Genomic DNA, 14,595 nt, shown 5'->3' with positions numbered 1-14,595 from the left:
CACCATCCCCACTGTCAAACATGGTGGTGGCAGCATCATGGTTTGGGCCTGCTTTTCTTCAGCAAGGACAGGGAAGATGGTTAAAATTGAGGGGAAGATGGATGCAGCCAAATACAGGACCATTCTGGATGAAAACCTGTTGGAGTCTGCAAAAGACCTGAAACTGGGAAGGAGATTTATCTTCCAACAAGACAATGATCCCAAACATACAGCAAAATCTACAAAGGAATGGTTCACAAATAAACATATCCAGGTGTTAGAATGGCCAAGTCAAAGTCCAGACCTGAATCCAATCGAGAATCTGTGGAAAGAGCTGAAAACTGCTGTTCACAAACGCTCTCCATCCAACCTCACTGAGCTCGAGCTGTTTTGCAAGGAAGAATGGGCAAGAATTTCAGTCTCTCGATGTGCAAAACTGATAGAGACATACCCCAAGCGACTTGCAGCTGTAATCGCAGCAAAAGGTGGCTCTACAAAGTATTAACGCAAGGGGGCCGAATAATTTTGCACGCCCCACTTTTAATTTTTTTATTAGTTAAAAAAGTTTCAAAAATCCAATAGATTTCGTTCCACTTCACAATTGTGTCCCACTTGTTGGCGATTCTTCACAAAAAATAAAAATTTTATATCTTTATGTTTGAAGCCATAAATGTGGCAAAAGGTTGAAAAGTTCAAGGGGGCCGAATACTTCGCAAGGCACTGTACATGGTGTTTTTATAGCCCAGGGCTGTAGCAGGAGCTCCTTTAAAATGCGGCTGATTATTATGGCAGTAGCAACTTCCCCAACCCCACAATATTTGATGCCCATATACAGGTGCATCTCAAAAAATGTAAATACCATCAAAAATGTATTAATTTCAGTAATTCAATTTGAAAAATTAAACTCGTATCATATAGATTCATTACACACAGAGTAATAAATTTCAAACATTTCTTTCTTTTAATTTTGAGGATTATGGCTTACAGCTAGCGAAAACCCCAAATTCGGTATCTCAAAAAATAGAATATTGTGAAAAAGTTAAATATTGTAGACTCATAGTGTCACACGCTAATCATCGAATCTAATCATCGAATTAACTAAAAACACCTGTAAAGATTTCCTGAGCCTTTAAATGTTCTCTCAATCTAGTTCAGTATGTTACACAATCATGAGGAAAACTGCTGAATTGACAGTTGTCCAGAAGACAGTCATTGACACCCTCCACAAGGAGGGTAAGTCACAAAAGGTCTGTCAGGGAACTCACCGTGTGAGTGTCCGTCCTCGTGCAGCAGCGGTTTATTTTCGTTCCAAGGGCCATACGCGGTGTCCCCATCAGAGGCGAACGAGTTCCGGAATGAACGGACACACGCTCACGCCAATACGAACACGTGGATGCACTCGCGCCAACCGAACGTATGTGCGTACTCATGCACGCACCACCAGATCCACCAATCCTGGCACATCTCACCATATATAAACAGATATGATACCAATGCTGGATCGTCTTTAGCCTGTCCCAGAGATACCTGATCGTTGTTTGTACCTGTGACCTTGTTCCTGATTACCCAGCTTGCTCGACTATTCTTTTGGATCATCCCTGCTTACTACTTCCTGGATTATTACTGACCTCGGCTTGGACTTCCTACTTCGGCTTGCTTCCCGATTTTGTACCTCACTGCCAGCACGTTACCAGACCCCTGCTTGTCCTTGACTACGTATCTGCCTTCCGTTTCTGTACCTCGTTGCCAGCCAGTTGCCAACCTTGCTTGTTCCTGACGTGCAGCATTTTCCTCATACCTGCTTGGGTTCCGCTGAATACCTCCGGTGACCAGTCTACACCTCTTCCTCCGTGAGGATCCAGTGTCTTCAAGCCTTCATCTTCAAATCCGCAGGCACCTGCACCCTTTTTCTGCCTCAATACTCCCTGTCCTCACTTCCAGGGGTGTTGAGACCGGAACAAGAGGCCACCCCAAGCAGTCTGACTCTGCTGTAAGGTACGTGACAGTACGATCCAGCCATAATGGAGTCCGACAGGGGGGCCTCACCTTTGGAAGCCTTGTGCCAACAGATCTCCACCCTTATCCAAGCAGTCCAGGGCCTGCAAGATGGTTATCACAAACTTGAGCAGAGAGGGGAGTCATTGACACCAAGCACCACTGCTTCCCAAGGGGCCACAGCATCCCGGTCCTCCGGTCTGGCAACTTCAGCATCTGCACCTGCAGTGGTGGTGCCACCCCCAGAGCCTCGAGTTCCTACTCCAGAGAGGTTTTCCGGAGATCGCAGTAAATTCCGTGCCTTCAGGAATGCTTGCCAGTTATATTTTCTGCTACAGCCTCGTACCTTCTCCCTGGAAAGCACAAAGGTGGGATTCATTGTTTCCTCACTTCAGGGGGAACCCCGAACCTGGGCTCACCGCTTATTGGAACAGGCCGGCCCTCTGTTAGATGCTATGGACTTTTTTTTTAATGAAATGGCTAAGTTGTATGATGACCCTCAGCATGCCACAACTGCAGAGGCCAGTCTCCATGCCCTTCAGCAGGGTCGCAGACCTGTAGAGGACTACGTAACGGACTTCAGGCGGTGGAGTTCTGATACTCAGTGGAACGACGCCGCCCTCCGTTACCAGTTCCGCATTGGACTTTCCGAGGCTCTAAAAGATGAGTTGGCCCGTGTTGGAGTTCCCAGTTCTTTGGAGGACCTAATCCAAGTATCAATTCAAATAGATCGTCGCCTAAGGGAACGGAAATCTGAGAGAATCGGCCAAATTCGTCCCACATGGATGTTGCCTAAGGTCCCAAATCATCCTTCCATTCCTACGTCTCATGTACCTGCTACCACCTCTGAAGTCCCAGAGCCAATGCAAATAGGCTTGCTTCGTTCACCACTATCTACGGAAGAAAAGTAGCGCTGACGCCAGAACAATCTCTGTCTCTATTGTAGAGAAGCTGGTCATTATGCAAATACGTGCCCATTCAAGACCCGTAAGTTCAATCCTTCACCTCATGAACCCAATGCATTGCCTTTGACAAAATCTATTCACATCGCTGCTCCCATTTCCTTACAGCTTCCAGAAGGAACACTCTAGGTCCAAGCTATAGTTGATTCTGCCGCCTGTAGCTGCTTCATCGATCATGCTCTCGTTCTTCCACACAATATACCATTGATGCCCAAGCAACGTAAATTTTCCATACGGTTAGCGGATGGATCAAACATCAGATCTGGCCCCATTACCCATGAGACTCAACCATTATCAGCCAACATATTACCCAATCATCAGGAACTACTCCGCCTGGACGTTATTTCCTCTCCACTATTCCCAGTCATTCTTGGCATATTGCTCCAAGCCCATAATCCCCAAATAAACTGGGTGACTGGTGAGGTGGTTTTTCAGTCTGCTTACTGCCTCCAGATCTCCCACCATTTGGTCCCAGTCATTGCCTGCTCAGGGCCTACATCTGAGACCCAAAGACTGGTCCCAGCTACATATCATAGTTTCTTAGATGTTTTTGACAAACAAAAGGCTGACACTCTTCCTCCTCATCGGGTTTATGATTGCCCAATTAAATTATTGCCAGGAGCTGAAATTCCTTTGGGAATGATCTTTCCCTTATCGGAACCTGAACTTCTGGTCCTAAAAGAATACATCGACGAGAATCTCAAGAAGGGATTCATCTGACACTCCTCTTCTCCAGCTGGTGCCGGAATATTCTTCGTCGAGAAGAAGGATCATTCTCTCCGCCCATGTGTGGACTACAGGGATTTGAACAAAGTAACAATTGAAAATCGCTATCCCCTTCCATTGATTCCGGAAGTATTCCAGAGACTTCGGTCGGCAAGAATATTTACAAAGCTGGATTTACGAGGGGCCTATAATTTGATCAGAATCCGTAAGGGGGATGAGTGGAAAACAGCTTTCCGGACACGCTTTGTCCACTTTGAGTACCTGGTCATGCCATTTGGACTCTGCAATGCACCTTCCAGCATTTCGTTAATGATATTTTCAAGGACTTTTTGGATTTATTTGTAATCGTCTACTTGGATGATATTTTGATATTTTCAAGCTCTCTAGAAGCACATCGTGACCATGTAAAACAGGTTCTTCTCAGACTAAGGCAAAATGGACTTTATGCTAAAGCCAAGAAATGTGAGTTAGAACGTCAGCCCATTTACTTTCTCAGCCTTGTGATATCGATTGAGGTTGTGGCAATGGATCCTCAGAAGGTTTCAGCCATTTTGTCCTGGCCACCTCCAATCGACAAGAAAGGGGTACAACGTTTCGTTATAGAAACTTTATCAAGAATTTCTCCAGTATTATAGCGCCTATCATACAACTCACAGGCCGCGTACACACGGGCGGACTGTATGGCCTACTTAGTCCGTCATACAATCCGACGGACAGTCCGTCATACTTTCGAATGAACGGACTTGACCACACACGGATAGTCAAACAGTCCGACGAAAGCTTGCGCGATGACGTGTACAGCACGTACGACGGGACTAGAAATAGGAAGTCCAATACACAGCAATGCACCCTTCCGCCGTGTAAATCCTTTCTGAGCATGCGCCATTCTTAGTCCGCCAAACTAGCCTACTGACGAGCGGATTGTCCGCTGAAACCAAAGTATGACGGACAGAATTACGGAAAATCCGAAATACTTAGTACGCCAGACTGCACGCTGAAAAAGTCCGCTGAAGCCCACACACGAGCGGACTGTCCGCTGAAATGTGTTTCGACGGACTAAGTAGGCCATACAGTCCGCCCGTGTGTACGCGGCCACAGGAATACAAAGTCGGTTTCAATGGACTGCTGCAGCTCAAGCTGCGTTTAATAAGCTAAAAGGACTGTTCACATCCGCCCCAATACTAAAACACCCTGACCCTGCTTTGCCTTATACCCTGGAAGTGGATGCATCAGAAAATGCTGTAGGGGCTATTCTGTCCCAACGCCAAGGGCCTAAGTCCTTAATGCACCCTGTAGCTTTCTTTTCTAAAAAAACTAGGTGTAAAGGAACTATGATGTGGGGGATCGGGAACTTCTGGCAATAAAATCAGCCTTAGAAGAATGGCGGTACCGCCTGGAAGGGGCAACACACCCAATATTGATCTTCACAGATCATAAAAATTTAGAGTATCTCAGAACAGCCAAACGCCTCAGGCCATGGCAAGCGAGATGGGCTCTTTTCTTTTCTCATTTTAATTTCAATATAACTTACAGACCAGGATTCAAAAACAGTAAACCTGATGCGTTATCCCGCATGTTCACAGAGACTGAAGTTTCATCTCCTCCGGACACTATCCTGCAAGCTGGGAATTTCTTACTAACCCAACCTAGCTTCTTATCACAGGTTCGTCAGTCCTCCCGAGGAACATCAGTCTCCCCAGATACAAACCTTCAAAAGAAGGATGGACTCTTCTGGCACAGAGATAAACTTTTCATCCCTCAAGATCTCCGGACTTCTGTCCTACAGGTCTGTCATGACTATCCCCTGGCAGGTCACTTTGGGGGTCACAAGACTATGAATCTAGTTCAAAGACACTTCTGGTGGCCAAATCTTGCAAAGGACTGTAGGGACAATGTAAACTCTTGTCCAACCTGCCTCAGAAATAAAAATAGCAAAAATAAAGCATGGGGACTGTTGAGACCACTACCTATTCCTGAAAGACCATGGGATAAAATTGCAATGGATTTTATTGTTGAACTACCTCCATTTAAAAGGTTCTCTTCTATCTTTGTGGTGGTGGATCGTTTTTTCTAAAATGGCACACTTCATTCCCATGAAAGGAACTCCATCTGCAACTGAGACAGCCAGAATAATCATTAGCTACTTAAGCCCCGGACCAATTGTCAGCCTAAGGACCAGAGGTCTTATTGGATCATCCCTGCTTACTACTTCCTGGATTATTACTGACCTCGGCTTGGACTTCCTACATCGGCTTGCTTCCTGATTTTGTACTTCACTGTCAGCACGTTACCAGACCCCTGCTCGTCCTTGACTACGTATCTGCCTTCCGTTCCTGTACCTCGTTGCCAGCCAGTTGCCAACCTTGCTTGTTCCTGACGTGCAGTTTTTTCCTCATACCTGCTTGGCTTCAGCTGAATACCTCCGGTGACCAGTCTACACCTCTTCCTCCGTGAGGATCCAGTGTCTTCAAGCCTTCATCTTCAAATCCGCAGGCACATGCACCCTTTCGCTGCCTCAACACTCCCTGTCCCCACTTCCAGGGGTGTTGAGACCGGAACCATGCAAGAGGCCACCCCCAGCAGTCTGACTCCGCTGTAAGGTATGTGACAAGGTCATTGCTAAAAAAAAAAGCTGGCTGTTCACAGAGTGCTGTATTCAAGCATATCCTGGCAAGTTGAGTGGAAGGAAAAGGTGTGGTAGAAAAAGGTGCACAAGCAACAGAGATAACCTCAGCATTGAGAGGATTGTGAAGCAAAGGCCATTCATGAATTTGGGGGGGATTCACAAGGAGTGGACTACAACTGGTGTCAGTGTTTCAAGAGCCACCAAACACAGACATATCCAGGACATGGGCTACAACTGTCACATTCCTTGTATCAAGCCACTCCTGAACAAGAGACAATGTCAGAAGCGTCTTACCTGGGCTAAGGAGAAAAAGAATTAGACTGTTGCTCATTGGTCCAAAGTGCTCTTTTGCATTTCCAAGTTCAACATTTGTATTATCTTTTCTTGACATAGCATAAGTAATACATTGTTAATAACATAATGTATAACATACTTTAAACAAGTAAAATAAGAATATATAATCATAACTGATATTGAAATGTATCCCTTAAAGGAGAAGTCCAGCCAAAGCTCATTTGGCTGGGCTTCTCCTATGGGTCACAGGAGTGCAATTCGTTTTGCACTCCTGTGACCCGTTTAGTCTGATGTCACAGAAATCAGTCCAGGCACCGAGTTATCACAACACTGGAAGTCGGGATCCAGTTCTCAGGTTCTCAGTACAGAGACGCCGGGGATCAGATGCAGCATCGGTCCGATGCTGCATCCACCTAGGTAAGTATGATGGAGAAAAAAAACACAAACCCATACTTCTCTTTTAAAGAGAAATAAAGAAAAAAACAAAAGTAGGCATACAACATATATGTTAACAATTAGACTAATATCTTGTTTAAACAAGATATTAAAAGGATCAGTATATAAACTAATATATATGTGGTATAATAAATTGTATCATCATTATTAATTAACCAAATAGTATTTTATAAAGTTTTTCAAAAGAAAATAAATCCCACTGGAAAAAGAGCCCGGGCACTGGAAAAAGAGCCTGTTTAAATGAGGGACGTTTACTCTTTTTCTTAACTGGCAAAAGGGTACTTTTCCCACTTGATATCTTTTGGATATATTTGTCCAAATCATCCCCAAACAGCTTTTCACCATGGAAAGGAAAACCAGCCAGGAGCTTTTTGCATGGCACTTCAGCTGACCAACTTTTCAACCATAAGATTCTATGCATATGTACCAACCCAAGCGTAAGGCGAGAGGTTTGAAGAATAGAATCTCTGATTGTGTCAATTGCAAAACACAAAGCCGCTGGCAGCTCGGCTAAATCCTGGGCCTGCTGTTCAGGGAAAACCTTGAGCACCTGTTTTAAATGGTCTCTCAAGGACTGACATACCCCAATTGCAGGTTGAGCCACTGAACCTGCTAGGAAAAAAATGTTTTTTAACAGGAATTCCAATATTTTATCAGTTGTCAGTTGTGCATTGTCAACTGGTCGAGCTTTTATTCATTGAGGACATAGCAGTGTCAATTGCTGGTATACTCCACATTTTAGTAAATTTTTCCCTTGATAGGATAAAGTGTTGAACATTTTTTAGGAGGGAAAAAATGTTTATCTGGGTGATCCCACTCAGAATACATACGATTTTCCAGCAATGAATGAACAGGAAAGGCACGCAAAGCTTGAGGAGGCTTTAATGACCCCAAACAAGAAGTGGGCTCTTTAGCCGACTCAGTTAAGGGTAGCTTAAATGTGGAGCGGACCATTTCAGTAAGAGCGACCTCTCAGCTTGTGAAGCTGAAGAAAGTCCTTCCCCACTTGATCCTTTGGAAGAGGAGTCATCAGCCTCTTCACAGTCCCCTGAGGGGGATTCATCTTCCTCTCCCACTGTTCCTCTGTTTGAGGATCCTGAGTGGTAGAAGGGGACCTAATGTGTTTTATTCCACTCTGTGAAGATGTGATTAAAGCCGCTAACCTTTCCTCCAATCCAGTCATAGCTGAGGAAAAAAACCTCCTCAGTTATATAGACAGGGGCTGAAAGTGACGGAAGCAATTGCAGCCCCTGACGACCCTGATGGCTCACTCTGACCAGCCTCCCTAGATCTTTCAGGGCAGGATGGTGTTGCAGAGGAAGGGTCCTTAGGGCGACCCCTGTGTGCCCTTGTTTTTTGTGCTATTTGTACCACCCCCTCTGGTCATAGTGCTGAGCACAAATGCAGAGGTACTACCAAACAATGCACCTACTGCTAAGCAAATAGTCCAGCAACTGTCGCTGCTATTAATGCTCAACCTAATGCAAAGTAAATGTGCCCTGGGAATGCCTCTGTCACCAACACTCACATGCCTCCCGTCTGCTCTGTGTCCTTCCTTCAGCTATATGCACCTGAAAAAAAATGCAGTTTATAGCTTTACACACCCCGCGTAGTGGATGCCGAATCACGCCGATGCTGCCAAGCCCCGCCCCTTCCTACAACCACCCACTGCACCCCTCATCCTTTTCAAAAGAGAGTGTTTTCCCACACGAGCTGGAGGAAGCATGCAGCTTGTGACACGGAGCAAGACAGACAAGCATAGAATCAGGTATGTGCTCTTGACAGCCCATGGTGGCGACTATAGGCATGACAACATTGACTTACAGGAGAAAACCTGCAAGAATTCGAAAATTCCTTAGGACTCTCCCTTACCTTATCAAGCTGCAAGGTTCTGGTAAAGTCAGACCCAATCTTCACCACTCACGGAGGACTCTGTGGAAAAACCTTCAGGGACCAGGCCCCTTTTTATCGGTGTTCCACACTCCTGGGCCTGTAAAGCACCCCGCTAGGAATATGGCTGAAAAAACAAACACTGAATCCAGGGGTCTAGCTCTCTAAAAAGAGAAGCATTACAGGCAAAATCTTGTTTCTTACAACATGAGGCCCGGGTACCATTCAATTCGGCCTGGAAAAAACACTTTGAATGTATCCGGTTTCATGGCTTGCCCCAGCAAGGTTTCTCCAGTGGAACTCACAGCACATCTTTACTTGTGACCAACACCTAAGACACTGGCGAAAAAACTGAGGTACTCCCAGTAAGGGGAGGGGTTATATGGGGAATTTAACTTCCTGTCTAGGGTGTGCCAGTGTCCATCACCTGGGGGTGCCATATAACCCATACACTAATTACTGTGGCTCTGTGTCCCGTGATGTACGATAAAGAAATATATTCCTTCCAATGAATCTTCTGTAAACTACTATCCCCCCCCGAATGTGTAATGGATATGAAGAGATGTAGACATGTTTGTACCCCAAATCAGGAGAGTAGCCTAGGGTGAAAACCACGGCTCCTGCCATAGATACAGTGGAGGAGTAGAGCCACCCAGGGACAGGGAGTGTGTAAGTTTCAGGATTACCAAAGGAAACCAAAACAAAGGAAGCTTGATGAAAGAAAACTATGCAGCCACCACACCAAGGGCTAGTAAGCTGCAAAATATATAATGTTTTTGGTTCTTGGGTTTACATATACTCTAAGGCCCTTTTCACACGGGCACCTTCCATTTTGATCAGCAGAGGTTTTGTCCACTGATCCCCTGCTAATCAGAGCAGAGTCGGGGGATGACAGGTCTGTGTTCGCTCAGTTTTCCTGCTCTGCTCTATGGGTGATCGGTGTAAATGGACTCTGCTATTTGTTTACACCTGACTTCCCTCCGATCTGATTTGCTTACACAGAGAAGAACTGACTCTCCCCCCACTCTTTTTGTTTTTAGTGGACCAGATCGAATCAGATGTAGGCGGCTGTAAGCAGACACAAGTCTGTTTACACCCGTTGGTCCATAAGGCTGAATGGACCGTCCAATCAGGTCCGCCTGAAAAACTGACAGGCGGACCTGATCGGAACGGTCATGTGAAAGGGGCCTAACACTTCCAATATGTGCATCCTCTACTGTTGTTTAAAATCTCACTTGTACTTCTTGGGCATCTGATGCTAAAGGATCATTATGTATCTAACAATGAATGTTTGTCCATGATCATAACTTCATTTTAGTATATAGATATCCCACCATCACCTCATACAGTGCAAATAATCATTGAATGACCTTCTGTGGATAAGTAGACTGGTCCTGTGGCGGATTCATGCACAAAAGGATACAATTTTGAGTTTATGTGCTCAATCCTTTATGTGTATTTGTACTGATAAACTGCATAAATGGCAGTTCACAATAGCAAGAAGCTGAACAATAGAACCAAATATCCCTTTGCGGGGAAAATGGCCAGAATCCACAGCTGTAGTTTGCCTAATCCAATCAAAAGTGATTATAGCATAAAACCTGGTCACAACCACTGATGTAGATAGTGGGAATTTGCATATACCCATTCAATAAAGAAATCTTGGAAATGATAAAGTAATTAGGCAAACAATACAGTACTTGTCCCAGGAGAATGTACAGTATGTAGAACAATAGGCAACCTTCAGTAAGCCATATAGTTGTAAACTGAATTGTATTGTACTTAACCAACTGCCATGGTGATGGAGACTATACTGGATAGTGTAAAGTGCTGATATCAGGGGTCCACGGGGTTCTGTAGAGGCTGTAAGGCAAAGTGTAGCATTTCCCCAGCAGGCTTCATCTGAAGGGCTTGTTTAGACTTGTGGTTGGGGGGCATCAAAAATGCTGCAGTCGTACTGCTCACCAAGCACATTGCATTCAAGTGAATGGGGAAGCACTGCAAATGCCCCACAACCGCGTGCAATGCATGTGGTTGCAGTACATTGGTGCGACAATCACAGTGTTAAAATATCGCTTAGCACTGTGTAAAATAGCCTCCCCAGACCAGTTCTCTACCCAGTGCACTCCCTCACTCCCAGTTACTTCCCCATCCCCACACCATGTTATTAGATTTTTACTTCAGGACTACATAATGAGTTTGGAAATTCTAGAGAAATGCCTAAATAATGCATTACAATTTAACTAAGCCCATTAGATTTTAGTCAACTAAAATATAACTAAAACAATTAAGATTACCAAAATACAACTAAAACTAAAATGGCATTTTAGCCAAAAGACTAGGACTAAAACAAGATTGAAATTTGATGTCAAGATTACCATTGAGGTACAGCTCTGTCTAGTGACAATATAATATGTTTTACATTACAGAAATATCCTCAGCTTTACCATTTATTTGCACCTTATTCATTTTTTAATAATTTTTTGTGCCCATTTGTTAGAGTGATACAAAAGTTTTGTTTTTTAGTTAAAAATAATAAACATGTTATACTTACCTGCTCTGTGCAGTGCTTTTGCAGCCTGGCTCCTCCTCTTCTCAGGTTCCTCTTCAGTGCTCCTAGCCGCTCCCTCCTGTTGAGTGCCCCCCCGCCCCCCCCCCCCAGCAAGCAGCTTGCTATGGGGCACACAAGCCACCCCCTTTATTTCCTCATTGGCTGACTGACTTTGATTTACAGCAGTGGGAGCCAATGGTGCCGCACTGCTGTCTCAGCCAAAGAGGAGGTGTGTCCTAGGCAGCTGAGAGACTCCTATCTAGATCTTGATGGACCTCAAGTAAGTATTAGGGGGGGCTGACGCACACAGAAGGCTTTTTATCTTAATGAATAGGATGCATTAAGATAAAAAAAAAACTTCTGGCTTTGCAATCACTTTAATACTGCATTACTGGGCTTTTTCTGATAATCTGTTTCTGTTACATTGCTTTTAAAACATTTTATGTATATGTTACGGTTTCAACTCGTTTTTATAATGTGCTCTGTATTTTATGGCCGGTGACCGTTCAGATAGTGTCCCCCATCACATAGTGTCCGCCTTGTACTGCGTTTGCACAGTACGGGGGGCAAGGAGAAGCCGAACATCTCCGAAAGATAAACAGCGCCTGCGCAGTGAGTCCAGGTTCAAGCCCCACCATCCAAGTGGACATAGAGTTGGAATATAAAATAGCCAAGCGAAGCAAGGCCATGCCCGAAGCGTAAATGATAGTGTTTTATTCCTGTGCTACCACTGGTGATCTATCAAATGCCAGGGGCTTCTGCTACTACCGGAATGGATCATACCGTATCCACTTAAAGCGGGAGTCCGCGTTTTTTTTTTTTTTAAAAGCCAGCAGCTACAAATACAGCAGCTGCTGACTTTTAAAATAGTGACACTTACCTGTCCAGCGCGCCCGCGATGTCGGCATCCGAAGCCGATCTCTCGATCGTCTCTTGGGTGCTGCCGCCGCCATCTTGGGTATGGGAATCAGGAAGTGGAGCCTTTCGGCTTCATTTCCCGGTTCCCTACTGCGCATGCGCGAGTCGCGCTGCGCAATAAGGATGGACCCGCTGCCTCTGGGATCTGTGTGTTTCCCAGCAGGCAGCGGGGGACTTTCGGAAAGGGGCGTAATCTACGCCCCTTTCCGCAGAGAGCTATCCCGGAAGTGGGTGCAGATACCTGTACTATACAGGTACCTGCACCCCCCTCCCCCCTGAAAGGTGCCAATTGTGGCGCCGGAGGGGGGGAGGATTCCAATGAGCGGAAGGTCCACTTTAGGGTGGACATCCGCTTTAATATGAAATTAAAGATATGTTGGTGTTGCGCTACCCCTATATTAAATAACCCTCCAAGGGTGATAAATATAATGCCTAGTTACACAAATCAATGGTGTGATATATAAATATATATATAAATGTCTAATAAATAATATCAAAAAAGTGCAGAGTGCTACATTGAATAAAATAAATAAAATGCAATAAACACACCACAGAGGTGATAGAATCCAAATAAATGAAAATCAAATGAACTAAGGTAAGTCACTAAAAACAGTCTCTTAAAAAATAGCTTATTTGATAAAGTGCCCGAAGCGTGGCGAGCAAAGCGAGCCCACGAAGGGCCCTGTTACTATGAGCAACTCTATGCTCACTTGGATGTTGGAGCTTCAACCTGGACTTCTTCAGCGACTTTCGGAATCTCCTTGTCCTCTGTACTGCGCAAGCGTTACACCTCCGCAGTACGGGCGGGACACTATTCAATAGGCGGACACTTTGTGTCAGAACACCGGTTCACAGCAGAACGCGGTGTGGAAAAGGCACACTCAAACACACTGCCCTAGCCATCTGCATGAAGGTGCCAATGTAATGTTAAAGGCGCCTCAAATGTCAATTACAAACGCAGTGTGTTTGTTGGCACATGCAGTACTTTTCCAGCATTACAGTACATTTTTCAACCCAATCAGCACTGCAGGGGAAGGTGACACACGATCTTGGGCAATCCCAGTGTGAACTGACCCTCAGGCTGGGATCACACCTAATGCCGATACGGCTCACAGCAGAGGTCTGCTATGTCCCTGTTCTGTTTCAGGGACGAATCAGGGCCAAATTTTTGTCTGAATTTGGCTCTGAAACTGAGCCAAAGATGCACTGTGAAAGCCCATCTGCAGCCACAATGGAGATATGTGAACCAGCTCCATAGAGAGCTGGTCACAATCTCCTGTCATGCGAATTGAATGTGGGAACAGCCGCATCCAATTCACATAGGTGTCAACCCAGCCTGTTTTTATTGCAGTTTATTATGCAGTTTCATTTTAAGGTGGAGTCATTTCCCTGTAGTTATGCAAATTTCTCTGAGGCTTCTATTTGATGTATCTCCTTATTTGCCCGTTTGTATGCATTTTTTTTGTTTGTTTCATATTTGTACACTGTACAATTTCTGAGCAATACAGACACTGCTATTCGCCAGTATAAAGGGGGGTCCTTTGCTGCTTTTACCCAGAAACTATGTTAGTCTTATTTCTGCACTCAGCCCTTTTGCAGGCTACATGAGGATTGCAGAGAAGATTATAGTTTAGGCCACACAAGCAGCACTTCACTGGACCTTTTTTGCCCCACAATTTACAGCTGTTTATTATTGTTGAAGCTGAATTACAGGTATGGCAATTACTACACATAACTACATTGGTTCAGCTTGGACCAATGAAACTACAGTGGGGAAAATAATTATTTGATCCCCTGTAGATTTTGTAAGTTTGCCCACTTACAAAGAAATGAAGGGTCTATAATTTTTAGCATAGGTGTATTTTAAATAATAGAGACAGAATAACAACCAAAAATCCAGAAAAAAAACCACATAAAACAAATACTATAAATTGAGTTGCAGTACAGTGAGTAACATAAGTATTCGATCCCCCAATCAAAACATGACTTGGTGGAGAAACCCTTGTTGGCAAGCACAGAGGTAAGATGCAGGGGCGTAACTAGAAATCACAGGGCCCCATAGCAAAATGTTGTATGGGCCCCCCCCCCACCAAAAAAAATAAAAAATGAACTAATGCCATTGAACAACAGACTACCACACCCATGTGGCACAGTACCCAGGCAACAGCTTATATTAATTTTGAACAACAAAGTATGCA

This window comes from Lithobates pipiens, unplaced genomic scaffold (genome assembly GCF_037356315.1).
Source record: "Lithobates pipiens isolate NorthernLeopardFrog02 unplaced genomic scaffold, aLitPip1_a1.2 Scaffold_19, whole genome shotgun sequence".
NCBI lineage: Eukaryota > Metazoa > Chordata > Amphibia > Anura > Ranidae > Lithobates > Lithobates pipiens.
This window is presented reverse-complemented; position numbering follows the sequence as displayed.